General features: G+C 45.7%; 1 long non-coding RNA gene across 2 annotated transcripts in view; it reads left to right on the forward strand.

Moving 5' to 3' along the window:
- Positions 1–18,880, forward strand: part of LOC137522722 (uncharacterized) — a 37,140-nt gene extending 18,260 nt beyond the window's left edge. The window contains exons 2-5 of one of the 2 annotated variants that reach the window (XR_011022419.1): positions 13,984–14,173; positions 15,933–16,059; positions 17,384–17,497; positions 18,192–18,880. This is a non-coding gene — a long non-coding RNA (uncharacterized lncRNA). The remainder of the gene's footprint in view (positions 1–13,983; positions 14,174–15,932; positions 16,060–17,383; positions 17,498–18,191) is intronic. The other variant, XR_011022418.1, reaches the window with a different exon arrangement.
- Positions 18,881–20,969: the final 2,089 nt, after the last annotated feature.

The following is a 20,969-nucleotide window of genomic DNA, read 5'->3' on the forward strand; positions in this document are numbered from 1 at the left end:
GTTACTCATATAGATAATCTATGGCATTTGACACACAGCTTTTATTCCTGTGTATTTGTAAAGTGCTGTAGAAGATGTCAGCACATCAAAGGACTTCAAAAGATAATCAGGGTCCTCCGTGTTTCATGGTAGATATGGTGTTTTTTTAAAAAAACAAAACAAAAAAAAAACAACTATTTTTTCTGATGTGGCTGGACAGAAAGCTCTAATTTTGTCTCATGTGTACAATCGCCTAGAAGCATTGTGGCTTGTCAACACACATTTTAGCAAATTCCAGTCTTTCCTTTTTTTTTCTTTTTATTGTTTTCATCTCCTGTGTTTTAAAGGGAAGGTCCGAGCTAATCTGCTTACCCAGGGCTTCCTCCAGCCCCTGGCAGCCATCCTGTGCCCTTGCTGCAGCTCCGCAACCAGCCGGTGGCCTGCAGTACACTCCAGGTGACATCAGCGCAACCACGAGCGGCGGTCAGCATCTGCACCGGAGGGGACCCCGGGCCACTGGCTGCATGCTGCAGGGAGGGCACAGGACGGCTGCCAGGGGCTGTAGGAAGCTCTGCGTAAGTAGATTTTTTGTTTTTTAATTAGCCTGCATCTTTTGCATTTTTTTCCCTGTCAACACTCCTCCCATTCATTCAACAATAACTTTAACACTACTTAGCCCACCTAAATGATCTATATCTTGCTTTATTCGCCACAAATTAGGCTTTTTTGGGGGTGATACTAGTTTTCAGTAATTAGTTTATTTTCTATACATTTTATAGGGAAATGCAAAAAATTGAAAATGACTCAATTTCTCCAATTCCATCCCCTAGTTTTAAAATAAACAATGCTACCCACACATTTTATTTGCTCTTTTGTCCCGGCTATCACAAGATTAAGCTAATGTCCCTAGTACAATGTATGGCGACAATATATTATTTTGATATAAAGGTGTATTTATTATTATTTCTTATGGTTTTTGTACCCTATCAATGATTACAAACTCTTATTTGCTAAAATAACAGTAATATACCCTCATTACATGCATATTACAAAGATTAGACCCTAAGGTAACTATTTATGTTTTTTGTTTTTTTTTAAACTGTCTCCTTTTTTTTAACATGTGATTGTGTTTAGTAGCTAATTTTTATTGTAAATTATCAGGAAGTATTCAATCTTTTTATTTTTTTCTAACTACACTTGTTACATTCACTTATGAATCAACATGCTTCATGATTCGGGACATGTTCATTCATTAACAGATACACATAAATACTTTTCAAAATGTTTTTTACTTTGTAAAATATTGCAGAGACTAGGGTTTAGCAATAGCCATAGAAAACAGTAGCTAATGACAGTATATAGGGTCCAGGAGCAAGTGGAGTCTATGCGAATCAGTCATACTAACTGCCTTGCTCAAGCTGTTGGGTGTCTGTGTGGTTATATGCATGCTCAGCCATCCGTAGTTGTCAACTTTTGACAGTGAGTGCATGTGCAGAAGCTGGCACATGTAAAGGCGCATGTGCAGAAGGATATGAACCAAAAAACCTAACTGTGACCTATATATACCTCCCCATGGCAGTTTAATCATTAAAACTTGTCGTTTGCATGTTGTGACTCAGCTTGTTTGACTATCCTTGATCTTCTGGTCCTCTTTACTACTCACTTTCCTGACTACCCATGATGACTTCCTGCAACCTGGACTGCCCTCTCTCTCAATCTGCTTCCCTGATGTAAACCTCTCCTAGCTTTACCAACATTGCCCGACCTTTGCCTTTTCCAGACCTTGGTTTGAAACATTGTTTAAACCTCATTTCAGCCACCCTTAAACTTTGTGATGAACTATTCTTCAGTATCAACTGCTATGCCCTGCCACGAGCACCAGAATAACCTGTTCCTACCAGTTGACAGTGAGTGACTATGGTGTTAGAAAAGGATCTGGGGGCCAGTAGGGTTAGTGGTCCATCATCCACTGCAGGTTGTTCTTGTAAAGACTTAGGAACTTTTTGACTCCACTCCCTAGATAAGCCTGTGCCGCTTGCTGTAACAAGTCCTTAATGTGCTTACATTCCTTTTACCTTTTCCATGCTTCTTCATCCCGTGACAATGAGACACTAGTAAGATGGAATGGAGCTTAGGGGGGATGGTGTGCAATAAATGCAGTGTGGGGAATAGAGAGACCAAAGAATATTTCCATAAGTGTGCTTAGGTTGGGGGTCCATCAAAACTTTCCAACAGGATTGCTTGACTTGTAGTTGTGACACTGCCAGAGAATTTCTGAACTTGGGTCAGAAATGGTGAAGCCAGGAGACATGCCAAAAGCACACCTAACACAAATCACAAGCTGATCAGAGCTGTCAGCAAGATCCTGCCATGGCAGGATTCAAATAACCTACCTGACACATAATGCATGTGCCGATGCAAAGAGGTGTGTGGCTACAATGCGACTAGTGTTGGGCGAACAGTGTTCGCCACTGTTCGGGTTCTGCAGAACATCATCCTGTTCGGGTGATGTTCGAGTTCGGCCGAACACCTGATGGTGTTCGGCCTTTTAAGTTCGGGTTCGCCCCGAACTACTAATTGGCCGCCGAACAGGGCCCCTGTTCGGCCGAACAGGGCCCTGTTCGGCCGAACAGGGCCCTGTTCGGCCGAATACTGCCCCCCTATGGGGTCGCAGGCATAAGGGGGGAGCATGCCCCGATCGCGGGGGGGGGGGGCGGAAATTCCCCCCACCCCCTCCGCTAGCGCTCCCCCCTCTGCCCGCTTCCCCATACAAAAGTTTCAGGAAGTACCGGTCCGGTGGTAGTGGGTGGCTGGCAGTGGGCGGCACTGTGAAGTGAGTGACTGAGGAGGAGGAGTCCGGAGAGTGACGCGTTGAGGGAGGCCGGGCAGCGGGCGGTTCAGCAGTAGTACGCGTCACTCTCCGGACTCCTCCTCCTCAGTCACTCACTTAACAGTGCCGCCCACTGCCAGCCACCCACTACCACCGGACCGATACTTCCTGAAACTTTTGTATGGGGAAGCGGGCAGAGGGGGGAGCGCTAGCGGAGGGGGTGGGGGGAATTTCCGCCCCCCCCCCCCCCCGCGATCGGGGCATGCTCCCCCCTTATGCCTGCGACCCCATAGGGCCCCCAAAAGCGGGATGTTCGGGGAGTTCGGCCCGAACATGCCGAACAATGCGGCCATGTTCGGCGAACTTTCCCGAACCCGAACATCCAGGTGTTCACCCAACACTAAATGCGACACACGGGTGCTCACATGCCGGGCCAGCACTACCATAAAGGCAAAGGGGGCAATTGCCCCAGGGCCCCTGAGTGCTTGACTTCTGCTCACTGGTGCCCCTGCAAATTTTTGGCAGCATAGAAATTCACCTGTCTGTGTGACCACTGCTGCATCTGTCTTCATCCCTGTTGGCTGCCTCAGGACATGACTTGTTGCATGTCCTGACACAATAACATGTGGCGGGTCACTGGGTAGCAGCGGCGGCTCCAGCTTCAGATTTTTTGGGGGGCTCAAGGGTTGGCAAGTGGGGCCCATGGAGGGGAACCTGCGGCACGCGCGCCGCATCAAGAAATGGGCGTGGTCATGATGTCATGTGGGCGGGGCTAACTGTAATGTAGTTGTATTTGATAATGTAGTTACATTTAAAAAAAAAAAAGTAAATGCACATAATGACAGACAGCGTTTCCCCAGTTAATGCACATAATGACAGACAGCGTTTCCCCAGTAAATGCATGTAATGAGAGACAGCCTTTCACCAGTAAATGCACATAAGAGACAGCTTTTCACCAGTAAATGCATGTAATGAGAGACAGCCTTTCACCAGTAAATGCACATAATGACAGACAGCGTTTCCCCAGTAAATGCACACAAGAGACAGCTTTTCACCAGTAAATGCACACAAGAGACAGCTTTTCACCAGTAAATGCATGTAATGACAGACAGCCTTTCACCAGTAAATGCACATAATGACAGACAGCGTTTCCCCAGTAAATGCACATAAGAGACAACTTTTCACCAGTAAATGCATAGTGACAGACAATGTTTCCCCAGTAAATGCATGTAATGACAGACAGCATTCCCCCAGTAAATGCACATAATGACAGACAGCATTCCCCCAGTAAATGCATGTAATGAGAGACAACATTTCATCAGTTAATGCACATAATGACAGACAGCCAGTTTCCCCAGTATAGGTAGCCAGGTGTATAGATGTCCCCAGTATATGTAGTCATGCTGGTGGTGGTGGTGGGCTGGGGGCCCAAGGGCAGTTCAGGCCTGGCTGGTGGTGGGCTGGAGACCTCAGGCTCAGGTCTGGCTGGGGGTGGTGGGCTGGGGGTCCCAGGGCAGTTCAGGCCTTGCTGGTGGTGGGCTGATGGCCTCAGGCCTGGCTGCTGGTGGTGGGCTGGGGCCACAGGGCAGCTCAGGCCTGGTTGGTGGTGGGCTGGAGACCTCAGGCTCAGGCCTGGCTGGTGGTGGTGGGCTGGGGGTCCCAGGGCAGTTCAGGCCTGGCTGGTGGTGGGCTGGGCTGATGGCCTCAGGCCTGGCTGGTGGTGGTGGGCTGGGGGCCCCAGGGCAGCTCAGGCCTGGTTGGTGGTGGGCTGGAGACCTCAGGCCTGGCTGGTGGTGGTGGGCTGGGGGTCCCAGGGCAGTTCAGGCCTGGCTGGTGGTGGGCTGATGGCCTCAGGGCTGGCTGATGATGGTGGGCTGGGGGCCCCAGAGCAGCTCAGGCCTGGCTAGTGGTGGGCTGGAGACCTCATGCTCAGGCCTGGCTGGTGGTGGTGGGCTGGGGGTCCCAGGGCAGCTCAGGCCTGGCTGGTGGTGGTGGTGAGCTGGGGGCCCCAGGGCAGTTCAGGCCAGGCTGGTGGTGGGCTAGGCTGATGGTCTCAGGCAGGCCTGGCTGGCATGTGGTGGTGGGCTGGGGGCCTCAGGGCAGCTCAGGCCTACTTGGTGCCAGCATCACATATATAAAACTTGGCTGCCCACCCACCTTAAGTCCTCCTGGCTCCTGCCCTGCTGTTGCTGAGCGGCTGTCAATGGCTGGCTGTGCTGTCTTCCTCCTCCTTGCCTCGGACATAGTGTGCCATGTGCGCTGTCTCTTAGTGTGAGTCACTCTCACTAGTAGTGAGTTGTGACTGACGCAGTCTAGTCTGGTCCGACCGTGTGGCTCCCCGGCTGCAGAGTCTCCCGGTGCTGCCTGCTGCTGCTCGACTCACGGCGTCATCCGAAAAGCAGCAAGCCTCTCTGAAGCTGGGCGGGCGGATCAGGCGACTGAGTTGAGGCGAGCGCGCTGTACACTGCTGCGTGAGTGTTACGTGACGGAAGTCGTCACATGACACAAATGTAACCGCCAGGAACATTCCCTTGCGGGCCACTCTGTGGCTGTGCCTGGCTGGCTGCGTGCATCTCTATTACCCGAGCGGGGTTACGTGACGTCTGAACTGACAGCCAGCAGGCCAGCCCACTGCCTCCTTCAGTCCTCCTACTCCTCTTTCTTCTGTACAGCGAGTACAGACTTGCCGCGGCCTGTGGGGGGGCTTTAGGGGGGGCTGACAAGTTGCCAGCTGGGGCTGAAGCCTGGGTAAGCCCCAGTGTGGTGCCGCCACTGCTGGGTAGAGACATCCCTGTGAGGATGAAGACAACGGATGGAGCAACACATTTGGACATGTGAGTTCCTATGCTGACAAAAATGGTGCAGGGGCCCCGGGAAGCACAATGAAGCTAAGGGGAGGACCTGGAGGTTGGGGTGGCAGCCAGCTTGGGAGCCCTGGGGGTGAATTTGCAGCGGGGGAGGGGGGTGGGGGTTTGGTTTTGCTCTGGGGCCCCATTGTGGCTTGAATGACCCTGCTCACATGCCCGGGCACAGCCATAGGGCTGCACACAGGACACTCGCAGTCTCTGGATGTCATGGGATACTACCATACTGTATTTTGCCATTTTCATCAGAACACGCACATTTAAAAAATGTAAGATTGTAATATTCAAGTTCATATCCTCAATAGTAATAATAAAATGCCTGTTTTCTGGATGTCCCCACTTTGATCTGCAGCTTTATTTGGCGGCACACATTAGGAGCCCAGTTCTTTTCTGCACAAACTTTGAAGCAATTCTTTGGTCATTGCGGATTAATGAGCTCTGTAAAAGCAGATACTTTTCACTGTCAATGGACATTGCGAGCAGTATTCATCACATGCCTGAAAGTGCTAAATTGCTACAAAAAATGGTTACGTTGGTCAAGAAAAGCCAATGCTATTTGTTTGTGATGGATTGTGTGTTGTGCCTGTGTGTTTGAGCGCTGTGCAGGCATTTCTTTTCAATTCATTCTAGTAAAGGAATAAAGGAAAGAAACTTTCTTCTGTGGCCCCATGTGTATTTTTGGTTAAAAAGGCTCAAAATTAAAAGGCATTACAAAATAACCTCTATATTTTTTGTTGCCAAATTGTTATGAAGATGTTATGTATGAGCAGGGATGCAGGCATTGTTTGTGTATCCCCAGCAGACGCTATGTGTACACACTCAAATTATGTCACTCAAATGTATTTTTTGCACGTCATGTCATAATTGGAACTTACTATGGATGGATGGAGGCTGGATGAGGCACAGGCCATACCTGCTGGCAAGTTATTCCGTGTACTGACCAATATCAGGCCTCCATACCTAAGTTCAAGTGTGACATACATACATAACTTGGTGTGTTAATGTTCGGCCAGCTGACAGTAGGTGATGCAGGCTTACTCAGGGCATAGAGTCTTAAAGAGAAACTCCAACCTAGAATTGAACTTTATCCCAATCAGTAGCTGATACCCCCTTTTACATGAGAAATATAATGATTTTCACAAACAGACCATCAGGGGGTGCTGTATGACTGATTTTGTGCTGAAACCCCTCCCACAAGAAGCTCTGAGTACCGCGGTACTCTGGGCAAACTGCCACAATGTAACAATGTTCACAGACAGGAATTAGCTGTTTACAGCTGTCTCTAACAGCCAAAACAGCTAGGAGCAGCTACATAACCTGCCCACAGTAAAAATGTCACCATGTAATAAATGTCAGAATGTAAATCGGGGAGAGGAAAGATTTTACAATGAGCAAACACTGACTAAATCATTTATACATAATTATTGTAAAAATGAAGCACTTTTTTTACTACATTATTTTCACTGGAGTTCCTCTTTAAGCTGAATACTCATCTTGTGACCCAGGAAAATGGATCCCAGCGACATCCCACAATGAAAAGCGTTCCCCAATCCATCTTCCTGCCAGCAGGTATAGGTGACATCACACAAAGGCACACGATGGGCGCGAACGAGCGTTCAAGCGATCGCGGTACTTTGCGCAGGAGTCGTTGGGGATATTAAAGATCAGATCCGCCATGACAGTTATATCACCACACGTTCCTAAGCGTTTTTCGCATAGTCGCGCACTGGTATCCATGTTGCAAGGTCGCAGAAACACTAAAGAAAAATCACTGGTTATCGGGAAAAATGTTGCTCACACTCAAGCTGGCGCTTGCGTACTTTGGGTCAGCCACAGGCTTTAGGCCAGAGTACGAGAACATCACACACAGAATGCAATCTCACACGGTAGCAATGAACAATCCGAGCATACAAACAGGTACTGAACTTGTAATACAATTATACTGCAGTCTCTCTTTAGGAGATGTAAAGCTCTGCTTAGTACTCAGAATACTAGCTTATTAAATAGATAAAGCTTTATTATTCCAAAAAAGTGGAACAGGGCAGAAAGAAATAAGTGGAACAGGGCAGAAAGAAAGAAAGAAAGAAAGATACAGGGCAGTTTCTAGGCTAAATTGCACCCAGGGCGAGGGTGTAAAAATTGCGTCCCCCCACCCCCACCCCTGTGGACTTGGGAACCCTTACTCTTTAGGAACAGAAACACAGCCACAGGTCACAAGTAGATCTGTCTACTTTCTAGTGACCAGCCACTCATCCAGGAGGAAGCAAGAAAACACCCAGGCGAGGAGAGCCCGGAAAGCCGACTCCTCCATGGGCACCGTGTACTGACAGCCTGCAGTACCGCTACAGAACATCAGGTGTCATCACGGGGTGGTGACGTGATGATGACTTGAAGTCTGACGCAGGCAGCCTAGGAGGAGTCAAGGAGGGTGATCACGCTGGTAATCTTCTTTCTTCTTCCATTTGGCTGCACTGCTTGTCACCAGCTCCCTAGTGGTAATGTCCTTCTGCCTGCGCCCCCCTTCATCTACTTTCTGGTCTGCGCCCAGTGCGGTCGCCCTGCCCGCACTGCCCAAGAAACTGCCCTGGAAAGATATATATATATATATATATATATATATATATACTGTACCTCTGTGCTCACCTTAGGTAGCTTTGCCTTGGGTCAGGTATACTTTAATGAAAGTAGCTGCCAGCTTTCTAGTATCAGAAATCTCAAGCTTTGAACAGGCATTAGATAATCTTATTATGCAAAGGACAACATAATTATTGTCTTCAGCTTGCACAGTGATCCCAGCACAGATGTACAAGTGTGTCTCTGCAGAGTTGTATGTTCTGGTTCAATACAAAAGTAACCTGCTGAAACCCCTTCAGGCCCGTTTCCCACTTGTGCTGGACCAGCGGGAGCGGACAGTGTAATTGAATCTACCAGATAATCAGAGAAACCTATGAGTTTATGGCGAGCCTTACTGCACCATATTGGGTTTGTGGTGTCCCCTGTGTGTAGTTTTCCTTGTGGAAGGTTTGGAAATCCAGAAAACATCTCTCCATCAATTAGCCAACACCCAAACTGCACACAAGTTAATAGCTACGTAGGTCTGAGCTCCCTACCCTCAGTGGTGGTGATTGAGAGTGGAACTGTTTCGCTGTCAAGCAGGGATGCTCAATCGGATTCTGCAGAATTGAAATTTCCACATTTCCGATCGAAAATTGGCATTTCCAATGGGAATTCGGAAAATGGAAATCGGAATTTTGCGGAAATCTGATTTACTGCAACTCAGTCATTTTAGTCCAATCACAGAACTCTGAAGCATTGGACCAATCAGAAACTGCAGAATTTTTCTGCAAAAATCGGATCACCTGATCATCTGATTTCTGTATTTGTGATTTCTGTTTTTTTTTTTTTTTTTGCATTCTCTGATGTAAAAAGAAAAGACTAATAAAATACTCCTAGAAAATCGGAAAAATGGAATTCGGAAAAAAAGGAAATCGGGGAAAATCAGAAATTGGCATTGGCAGAAATTGACTTTTCCGACCATCTCTACTGCCAAGCGAGAACATGAGTTCTGTCAGTATTTAGCTTCAGTGCATTGTCATTCATCCAGTCCCATAGCTCAGATGAAAACTATAATTTTGTCAGTTTTAGTTTTGTTTATATTAGGAATATAATCCATTAATCTAGGTTATACAGTGGCTTGCAAAAGTATTCGGCCCCCTTGAAGTTTTCCACATTTTGTCACATTACTGCCACAAACATGAATCAATTTTATTGGAATTCCACATGAAAGACCAATACAAAGCGGTGTACACGTGAGAAGTGGAACGAAAATCATAGATGATTCCAAACATTTTTTAGAAATAAATTACTGCAAAGTGGGGTGTGCGTAATTATTCGGCCCCCTTTGATCTGAGTGCAGTCAGTTGCCTATAGACATTGTCTGATGAGTGCTAATGACTAAATAGAGTGCACCTGTGTGTAATCTAATGTCAGTACAAATACAGCTGCTCTGTGAGGGCCTCAGAGGTTGTCTAAGAGAATATTGGGAGCAACAACACCATGAAGTCCAAAGAACACACCAGACAGGTCAGGGATCAAGTTATTGAGAAATTTAAAGCAGGCTTAGGCTACAAAAAGATTTCCAAAGCCTTAAACATCCCACGGAGCACTGTTCAAGCGATCATTCAGAAATGGAAGGAGTATGGCACAACTGTAAACCTACCAAGACAAGGCCATCCACCTAAGCTCACAGGCCGAACAAGGAGAGCGCTGATCAGAAATGCAGTCAAGAGGCCCATGGTGACTCTGGACGAGCTGCAGAGATCTACAGCTCAGGTGGGAGACTCTGTCCATAGGACAACTATTAGTCATGCACTGCACAACGTTGGACTTTATGGAGGAGTGGCAAGAAGAAAGCCATTGTTAACAGAAAAGCATAAGAAGTCCCGTTTGCAGTCTGCCACAAGCCATGTGGGGGACACAGCAACCATGTGGAAGAAAGTGCCCTGGTCAGATGAGACCAAAGTGGAACTTTTTGGCCAAAATGCAAAACGCTATGTGTGGCGGAAAACTAACACTGCACATCACTCTGAAAACACCATCCTCACTGTCAAATATGGTGGTGACAGCATCATGCTCGGGGGGTGCATCTCTTCAGCAGGGACAGGGAAGCTGGTCAGAGTTGATGGTAAGATGGATGGAGCCAAATACAGGACAATCTTGGAAGAAAACCTCTTGGAGTCTGCAAAAGACTTGACTGGGGCGGGGGTTCACCTTCCAGCAGGACAATGACCCTAAACATAAAGCCAGGGCAACAATAGAATGGTTTAAAACAAAACATATCTATGTGTTAGAATGGTCTAGTCAAAGTCCAGATCTAAATCCAATCGAGAATCTGTGGCAAGATCTGAAAACTGCTGTTCACAAACGCTGTCCATCTAATCTGACTGAGCTGGAGCTGTTTTTCAAAGAAGAATGGGCAAGGATTTCATTCTCTAGATGTGCAAAGCTGGTAGAGACATACCCTAAAAGACTGGCAGCTGTAATTGCAGCAAAAGGTGGTTCTACAAAGTATTGACTCAGGGGGCTGAATAATTACGCACACCCCACTTTGCACTTATTGATTTGTAAAAAATGTTTGGGATCATGTATGATTTTCGTTCCACTTCTCACGTGTACACCACTTTGTATTGGTCTTTCACGTGGAATTCCAATAAAATTGATTCATGCTTGTTGCAGTAATGTGACAAAATGTGGAAAACTTCAAGGGGGCCGAATACTTTTGCAAGCCACTGTATATAGATATAGATGAATGTTGGATGTCAGACTGTTTTGTGTGATTTTCCCAAGTGACAGCATGTATATAGTGAATAGAAAAGGGCCCTAGAGGCACACTGTATAAAGTGGTACATGCCTTGGAAAAAAACATTTCCAAGGATACCCTTTGCAGCCTCCTGCAACCTCCTGCAACCTGTTAAAGGGTCACAATTGCGAAAAATTGTAAAATTTTGAATATGTGCAAACATAGACAAATAAGAAGGACGTTTTTTCCAGAGTAAAATGAGCCATAAATTAGTGACCAGTTTTGGACTAGTCCATCTCTTCATAGGTGATTCTCAGGGATTTATTTAATTTTCAAAAGCACTTAGTGAATGGCGGTTGCTCTGTCCAACCGCCAAAAAATGAAATCTTCATCTCCATAAAGATTTTCAGCAGATGGAAGCATGAAGTGCTCCAAAATCTCCTGATAGCTTGCTGCATTGACCCTGCGCTTGATAAAACACAGTGGACCAACACCAGCAGCTGACATGGCACCTCAGACCATCACTGACTGTGGGTACTTGACACTGGACTTCAGGCATTTTGGCATTTCCCTCTCCCCAGTCTTTCTCCAGACTCTGGCACCTTGATTTCCGAATGACATGTAAAAGTTGCTTTCACCCGAAAAAAGTACTTTGGACCACTGAGCAACAGTCCAGTGCTGCTTCTCTGTAGCCCAGGCCAGGCGCTTCTTCCGCTGTTTCTGGTTCAAAAGTGGGTTTATGCTTCCATCTGCTGAAAATCTTTATGGAGATGAAGATTTCATTTTTCAGCACGACCTGGCACCTGCTCACAGTGCCAAAACCACTGGTAAATGGTTTACTGACCATGGTATTACTGTGCTCAATTGGCCTGCCAACTCTCCTGACCTGAACCCCATAGAGAATCTGTGGGATATTGTGAAGAGAAAGTTGAGAGATGCAAGACCCAACACTCTGGATGAGCTTAAAGAGACACTGTAACATCAAAAATATCCCCTGGGGGGTACTCACCTCGGTTGGGGGAAGCCTCGGGATCCTAATGAGGCTTCCCACGCCGTCCTCTGTCCCACAGGGGTCTCGCTGCAGCCCTCCGAACAGTCCGGCGACAGACCCGACTGTCAATTCAATATTTAACTTTGCTGGCTCCAGCGGGGGCGCTGTGGCTGCTTTCGGCTCCGAAGTAGACGGTAATACCCAATCTCAGTCGGGTTCCGCTCTACTGCGCAGGCGCCGGAGACTTGCGGACCTGACGGCGATCGGGTATTTCCGCCTACTTTGGAGCCGACAGCCGTCAGAGCGCCTGCGCAGGAGCCGTGAAGGTAAATATTGACGTCACCCCTGAGGGACGGAGGACGGCGTGGGAAGCCTTATTAGGATCCTGAGGCTTCCCCCACCTGAGGTGAGTACCCCCCAGGGGACGTTTTGACATTACAGATTCTCTTTAAGGCCGCTATCGAAGCATCCTGGGCCTCCATAACACCTGATCAGTGCCACAGGCTGATTGCCTCTATGCCACGCCGCATTGAGGCAGTAATTTCTGCAAAAGGGTTCCCGACCAAGTATTGAGTGCATAACTGAACATAATTATTTGAAGGTTGCCTTTTTTTGTTTTAAAAACACTTTTCTTTTATTAGGCGGATGAAATATGCTAATTTTTTGAGATAGGAATTTGGGGTTTTCATGAGCTGTATGCCAAAATCATCAATATTAAAACAATAAAAGGCTTGAACTACTTCAGTTGTAGTGTATTTGAATCTAAAATATATGAAAGTCTAATGTTTATCAGTACATTACAAAAAATAATGAACTCTATCACAATATGCTAATTTTTTTAGAAGATCCTGTAGATACTTGTTCTAACCAGAATTGTAACCCTGGTACTCTTATGTCAAAGGCAGTGAGTGACCTTAACCAGTGCACTATTCAACAAATATCTCAATACATTTCAATAGGAATTGAGCTGAGACTGTGTCCAAGCCACAGGTAGTTGGGCAATCTTCTGGGAGATAATTGAGATTTCTCCTTCACCAGTTTCATGCAGTCATAATGGCCTCGATTCATAAAGCATTCCCGCATTCGGAAATGCTGAAAACGGCTCACTTTACCGACCACACAGCAGAATCTGTATTCATAAAGGCTTTTTCCGCATGAAAAGCCGACATTCGCGAGCAGAGTGATGAATCACCGCCTTGAGCGGTGATTATCATAGCAAAAGTAACAAATGTCAATTCATAAAGATTAGAGGTAGCGGTATGCGGACGGGGATTACCGCTACCTCTGATGTGGCGAGAAGCGTGCGGAATACAGTGCAGTGAATGGGACAGACCTCCCAAGCAGCTGCAGAGAGAACACCGCACGGAGGGATTCCGCCTGCTTCTCCTGTTTCCGCATGTCTCCCGACAGCCTAACGCCTGCCTACAGCGGAATATCTCCGCACGCCTGTCACAAGTAGCAAAATTTTTATGAATTACCACCCTGAAGGCGGAAATACTGACAGCGGTGTTTCCCCGCTCGACGTTACCTTCCCGACAGCACTTTTATGAATCGAGGCCAATGTGTTTGTAATTCTGCATGGGTTTTAGAGGCTGTAGAATGAGTGACAGGTTGGATAGAGGAGACTTTGTCTGAGAAAAAGTAGGCAAATTTCTGACATATGTCCTTTGAAATTGTTATATTCATTTTTTGCCAAGATGGGTTGCAGAGACTGTTAACTGTGTTAGTTTTTTTGGTTGCCTTTGCAATTGCCTGTGATAAAAACGTCAACTTATTACTGTCGATCACTGCTTGGTGGTGACTCCCATGGTCACCCCATCAGAGAAGATTAGGAGGAACCAGTATAGAGAAGGTGAGGCAGAGGAAAGACCAAAGCTAATGTCAGTGTCTAAGCTATGGTCAGGACTGACAATCGGACAAGATCAGGACACCAATCAGAGCTGTGCAGAGAAAACAGCATAGCATGGTGTCTGAGCAACCCTATCCTTGAAAAAGTACTGTAGCTATGATTCCCTTGCAGGTCACAAGTCCCTGACCAATGTCATAGGCTCGCCTAGGAGAGCACAGAGGAGGAGGAGCCAGAATGTAATGTCTACACCATCCTGAGAGGAGGAGCCAAAGTGTAATACCCGCACCATCCTGGAGGAAGTAGGCCGCCCAGAACAGGAGCCTAACAGGGGAGCCATGGACATGGCAAAGAATCCGAAGTGGTGAGTATGACAGCTGGCTTCATAACTTTTTACAGTATCAGGCATTATAAAGCTAGCTATGGACAAGTAAACAATCAAGATCAAATAGACACAACAAATTGAAGCATTGACAGGTGTTCACCCAAAGCTATAAGGGCCACCATACATTATTATATGTGGTCTTAAAGAACATAATCTACCTAAATACCTATGTGCAATATGTTGTATTCCATTAGATGTCCAAAGACATTTAATGCATCATGGACCTTACTGCTGCCACTGCTAGCTTTGTACTGCTCCTTGATGCACTGCCCCCTTCCCTGATAATAAACAGCCTCACTAATCAAAAGGACTTTATTTTTTTTTAGATGTGTTTTGATGTGCCCTTGTCTTTATTTAGTTCTCTGCGGGGAAGATCATAGCTCCATTTGTTTGTGAGTCATCGTTTAAGAATGGTTGACAGAGCATGATCAGCTTAGGCAGCTCTCTAGGACCATCATTGTGAAACGATGCAGTTGTTGGCCTACTGTACACACCATCCAGTATTTGTGTTAGGTTGTAGATGTGGTGCCACAATCATTGCCAAGCTTCCATGCACTGCCAGCGCCATGTGATATTAAAAACCAGTATATTGACCTAGTTTTAGGGCCCACGCATTATACTGGGCTGGATTGCAGAAAACACGTCAAAAACAAAACTTTATTGTCACCCTCCCAGCTCTTTTTGGCGGCTTGTCCCATACTGACATCATTGGCTACCTCACCTTTACACTACCACGTTACTCATCTGATAACATTCCGGTTCCATCCTGCACTAAAATGTGTCTGTCGCAGAGCTGTAAACTTAATGACATGCTCTACGTGATGTCTGGGTCTGTGTGTGTATGTGTTGGCTTTTTAAGCAGGTAGACATTTTAGTTGCTCTTAACATTTCATGAGCACTCTGGTTTTATTTTTAAAAGGGCAAATAGAAAAATATGCCCAGAATAAGACATGTCATCTTCACTAAACATTGATCATAGCTCATTATTAGTGCACCTTGAACAGAATTTCCCAGCTGTCAAATAGGTGTTTTATCTTGCATTGTATCTGTAGAGTAAGAGCAAATTATATTGTCTGCCTAATGGCATTCCTCAGAACTGCTTTACAAAGTTGGAAAGGTTATAATATAGCACTTTGTGTATAACGCATTTCTGTGGAATACGGTATAACAACAACACATAGGCTATTTGAAGGCTGAGATCACAAGGGTGGTTTTGGAGTGTCTTGCTCCAACATTTTTCAGCTCCCTCCCTCCCCACCCAACCAGCCATATATGTAAACTCCACTCACACGAGCATAGCGTTCTGAGGATGTAGACTAAATGACAGACTCGATAGAGGAGAAGTATACAAATTTCTGACATAGGTCCTTTGAAAATGTTATATTCGTTTTTTGGCATGATGGGTTGCAGAGACTGTTAACTGTGTGGAATACTTGGATAGTTTTTTTGGTTGACTTTGCAATTGCCTGTGATAAAAAGGACGACTTACTACTGGTGATCACTGCATGGTGGTGAGCCACAGGGTCACCCTATCAGAGAAGATCAAGAGGAATTAGTATAGAGAAGGTGAGGCAGAGGAAAGGCTAAAGCTGATGATAGGGTTCAAGCTAAAGTCAGGACTGACACTCTGGAAGACAATATCAGGACACCAATTGGAGCTGTGCAGAGCAAACAGTGCAGCATGCTGTGTGAGCAACCCTATCCTTGTAGACGTCCTATAGCTATGCCTCCCTTGCAGGTCACAAGTCCCTGACCAGCATCGTAGGCTCGACTGGTGGAGCACAGAGGAGGAGGAAGGCTGTGATGAAGAAGGGAAGGAAGAAGTCTGGGCCCCCCTCCCCACTGGGCTCCTTCCATGATAGCAGGTGCTGTTTCCCTATAGTTATGCTTCTGCCAGACCTGGATTTACATCACGGAGGCTATAGGCACAGATGTCCTGGAACCCTAGATTTTGCCCTCCATGAGCCTACAAACTCCTGCCAAACCACACTGTAAGTGTGCTGGCTGGCCCAACTGTCTTTTCCCTTACTTCCCTTGCATGTCATAGGTAGTTACAGGTGTCCGTTAGCATTAGGTAACCAGAGGTACCTTCAATATTAAGTAGCTAGAGGTGCCCCCAAGAATTAGGTAGCCAGTGGTACCCTCGGTATTAAGTTGCCCCTGACTGAAGGTAGATCTCATCAATGGAATGCCAAGAGCAGGGTGATTAGCCTCTCATTTACACTCTCATCAGGACTCTGCAAAGGGAAGGAGGGAGGGAGGAGCTCTGGGAAAGGAGTGAGCCACCTTTCCATCATCAGGCGCCTGTAGTCAGGTGCCTACAGTGCCTTATGGTAAATCCGGCCCTGGCTACTGCAAAGCAGATGCTTCCATAGGAAATCACTGAAGGCAATTACATCACAGCGACATGGTTTGCCACACTCCCTAGATCCCCTCTCCTGTCTGTAAAATAATTCCATCTTCCTTATCCATTCACCATCATAGTCAAGCTAAGAAACTGCTCAAACTCCCAGAAGCTGAACCTGGCCATGTTAGAAATGCCCTGTTCTTATGACTTATAAAACTAATTTTATTTTGCAGCATACAAAAATAGAGATGCCTGGATATAGGTCCTGATTGACCTAGGCTACTGACCTAGGGCCTAGGCTATGATAACAATTCCAAAGGGGGCACCATTGACTTTGGTAAATATATTTCAGAACTGATAGCAATGCATCTGAATGTTGCAGTTTTGCTGCTATCATGGGCCGCATTATACTGAGGCACTGCCCCCCCCCCCCCGGGAATCACTGTGCCCCCTACTCAGTAACATACCGTTAACGGTTTCCAGCTTCCAGCGGCAGTCTATGTAGACGTTAAGTAAACCGAGGGTCTTATCCATTTGCCATAAATATCTCACAATCCTTTCAAGATCCCTTGTAATTAATGTATATGTATGACACTTATATTTTCAAAAAATAATCTCCCTACCTCCTGATTATATGTTCTAACATTGTCTGGTAACAGGAATAGAGTCTGAAGAAGGCTTACAAGCTGAAAGCTTATGTTTATTATTTTAAATTAGCGATTCAAAACTTCCTGTCAGTAAAATACAAGCTCTAGCCTCTAGTAATGCTTAGCTATGAAAGTAAGGAATTACATAAACAGTGTTCTCTCCCTCTTGCCTCTCCCCGCTCCCCTTTCTTGTAGAGTTGTGAGACACAGTCTGGGGGTTGGAACGATTTGTCTGTGATCCATGCACACAGGAGCAGCTAACAAAAAAGGATGAAAGCATGCCAGCAAACTAGCCAAGTACATCTATAGGTAACTTTACTTCAATAATAGGACCATTATTTGGACAAATGCCTCTGCGTTCTGTTTGTGATGTTTACATTTGGTTCCTATCATCACTGAACTAGTAAGCCTTAATTTTATCACCTGAGTTAGGCAAAAAATACCTAAAGCTTGCTATACAAACATTGTGCCCCCCAAAAAAGTTGTAGCTGGGGCCGCCACTGGCTGCTATTGTGTGCCACTAAACAATGTTTTGGTTTGGGGGTTTTTTGGTTTTAAAGGGAAAAAATAAAATAAAGACCCACCATTTTATGACAGATTGCAGTACCTGATAACCATTGTGAAGTTGTGTGTGTAGTAATGCATATTAGTTATGTGTTTTGTGGTGCATTCATTAGAAGGGGCATTTTTGCAGGATATAGGGATAATGCTGGCAGTGCTGCATCTAATGCTGGGTACACACGATGAGATTTCCCGTTCGATTCCCGGATCGATTCGATTAAATCAAACATGTTCGATTGGATTTCGATCGATTTTTTCATGATAGGTATGCAAAATCGACGGAAAAAACGATCGAAATCCAATCGAACATGTTTGATTTAATCGAATCGATCCGGGAATCGAACGGGAAATCTCATCGTGTGTACCCAGCATAATGCATGCTTTTTTCACAGGTTGTTGATAGTGATCTGAAGGAGTTTATAATGTTAATTTTATCCTACAGGACTTCTCAAAGTATAGAATCCAAAGCTGTGGACAGTGGGGAAGGCCCCAGCAAGCAATCTCCACCAACCTTACAGAAAACAGCCCAGCATCATCTCAATGTATAAGAAAGTGATCAAAGTGTCGGAAGAATGCTGCCATAAATCACTCGAGAGCTTGAGTCTGGGATCCTGTCTGTATTACATAACAGCTGGAATAAAAACAAAGCAAGCAAGAGCAACAGAGGAATGAACAACAAGGTGAAGAAATCTATGCTTTGTAAACCAGGGCTAGTGACCTGTGCCGCCCGTGTGTCACATAAGTGTCTCCTTTTAATTAATATTAAAGCAGGAATGGGAATCAAAAACTTGTCATTGATATATAGCCCAGGAACAGGAAGATTGTGGAGGTTGCACACCTTACCCAAGGAATGGGTGCATAGCCTGTAGGTGCTTAGACATAGAGGTGCTGACATAGAGGATTGATTGGATGTATTTGTCCCACACTGTGCAAGGTGATGTGGGACTTTGTTTACCTGCAAGTATACTTGGGATGTAAGAGGAGGGGGGAGGGTTTTGCCTCTTTGATTGTTGTGGGTGGGTATTCACCCAATGGTATATACAGTACGTTAACTTTTGAGCACTTTGTGGTGTATTGTTTATCTGCACTTTCTGAAGAAGGGGACCCGCTGACCCCGAAACAATTGTCAATGCATACGTGCTGATGAAGCAATAAATAGAATTGTCTGCATCCTAAAGTCGGTGTGCTAGCCTGAATCCATATTTGACTGTTGATACATCTTTTCCTAGTGATGTCCCCATCCCCAAAAAGCCTGGTTCAAGCTACCCATTTCCCAACACACTCCATTCCAAAAAAGAGAAGGCACTACAGATATAGCGACCTTGCGTATTGGAGTAAGTAATAAACCGCACCACTAGTTTCGGGCAGGTGCACCTGATGAAGAGCTCCACCTCCATGTGAAACTAGTAGTGCACTTTTTGACTTACTGAATCTATTGGATTGCAGGGGGTGGTGTCCCCGTGGATGGAAATTTGAGCACCGGTAACACTGGAACAGAGAACAGATTCCAGAGGTGCGTAAAATTGGTAATTTCCATTTCCCAACACATCAGCATTTCATTCTCCCCATCAACCACCTCAGTTCCCAACTCCTAAGTCATAACCTGATAAACCAGTCCTCCTACACAGACATTTGGTGGCCCTCCCATGTATCACTCTTCCATGGCCCCCTCACAACCACCACACTTTACACCATGCAGCATATCACACATTTACAACCATTTTCAACACCCCCTGCATCCCCTGTTCAATAGGCCAACTCAAAACATTCCCCCTTTATCAACTTTTACAAGATACTGCCATACTGCACCGACTATGACCTTGCAATACAATTGCTACTTCCAAAATGATCAGTATAGTCATGTACTTATATTTATCTAGTTATTTATAACTTGTATTTAGTCTTGAGATAACTCAGCCACAAGCTGTGTTAGTGTCCATGTCATTAGCTCCATATATAGGGGAAAGGTTAATGGTTGCTCTTCTACACTAGTTTATACAAATCAAAGGAAGAACACACGTGCTCCAGCAAACCTAGACTGCATTTTCCCGAAATGAACTTTAATTATGTCACCAAGAATTGCATCACTGTACTGGCCATCACAATACAGTTGGCTTGCTGTTACAGTGCTCAATGACAGATTGTTCTGTTGCAGGAATTGTTATGCACACACAGCAGGAACTCAGAAGAAGTACAGTATACTCTCTCAGCTCTTGCTGTGCGTGAATACCAATTCCATTCCCTGTAACAGAAACAGAACAAAGTGTCATTGATCTCTTTCACAGCTATCTTATCACATGTCCCAGTACAGTGGTGTAATCCTTTGGTTCAGCTATACTGGACCAGTCTGTTCCCACCTGCTGCTGGATCATGTGCAGCCAGTGGGAGCGCACAGTGTAATGGCATCGATTTCTAGCCGATTCAATCCGAGCGGTCAATCGTCCGTATATCAATGGCAGAAATCGATGAGTGTATGAGTACCTTTATGCTAGGTACACACAATTTAGTGTCATATTGATGATTTCCAACATGTCCGATCTGATTTCCGATTAATTTGTCGATCGATTTTCTGTTCACGTCTGCGAAAAATCGATCGGAAATCAGATCAGACATGTTGGAAATTTTTTGTTTAAATATTTTTATTTTCTAAATAGGAAAACCTTTAAAGTGGATACGAGATAATCTTTTACTCATTGCATAATTGTGTTCCTTTCATATAGTTTAAAGGGCATTTCTCAAGCCAGGGGCGTAACAATAGACCCTGCAAGGGATACAGGCGCAGGGGGGCCCAGAAGCCGCAGGGGGCCCCATGGTTGGAGAAGTTTCTTTTCCCTGTCTTGAGAGACTGGCAACTAACAGCACGGAGACAAAAAAAACTTTCTGCTCTCTGCATAATTGTTCTAATGACTGCATCTGCTCAGCCACGGATAAAGATTCATACAAAGTTTTGCAGACAAACACTTGTAGAACATCCCTATATAGTGTGCAGCAGGCTCTTGTGTACAGCGCCCAGCCCCAACCTCTCTACCCCTACCTAAGTGCTGTGTACTGTAGTGATGTTGGAGAACTCTGCAGAGCCAATTCTGCTCCATCAGAGGTGGACAGAGTTAGGCCCCATTCACACTTGAGCATTTGCCGGTGATTTCGGGAAAACGCTCAAACACTAGCTCTTTTGAAAGCGCTAGTCTAATAAAACCCTATGAGCCGTTCTTACTTGAGG

Source organism: Hyperolius riggenbachi, chromosome 6, assembly GCF_040937935.1.
Source record: "Hyperolius riggenbachi isolate aHypRig1 chromosome 6, aHypRig1.pri, whole genome shotgun sequence".
NCBI classification, from domain to species: domain Eukaryota; kingdom Metazoa; phylum Chordata; class Amphibia; order Anura; family Hyperoliidae; genus Hyperolius; species Hyperolius riggenbachi.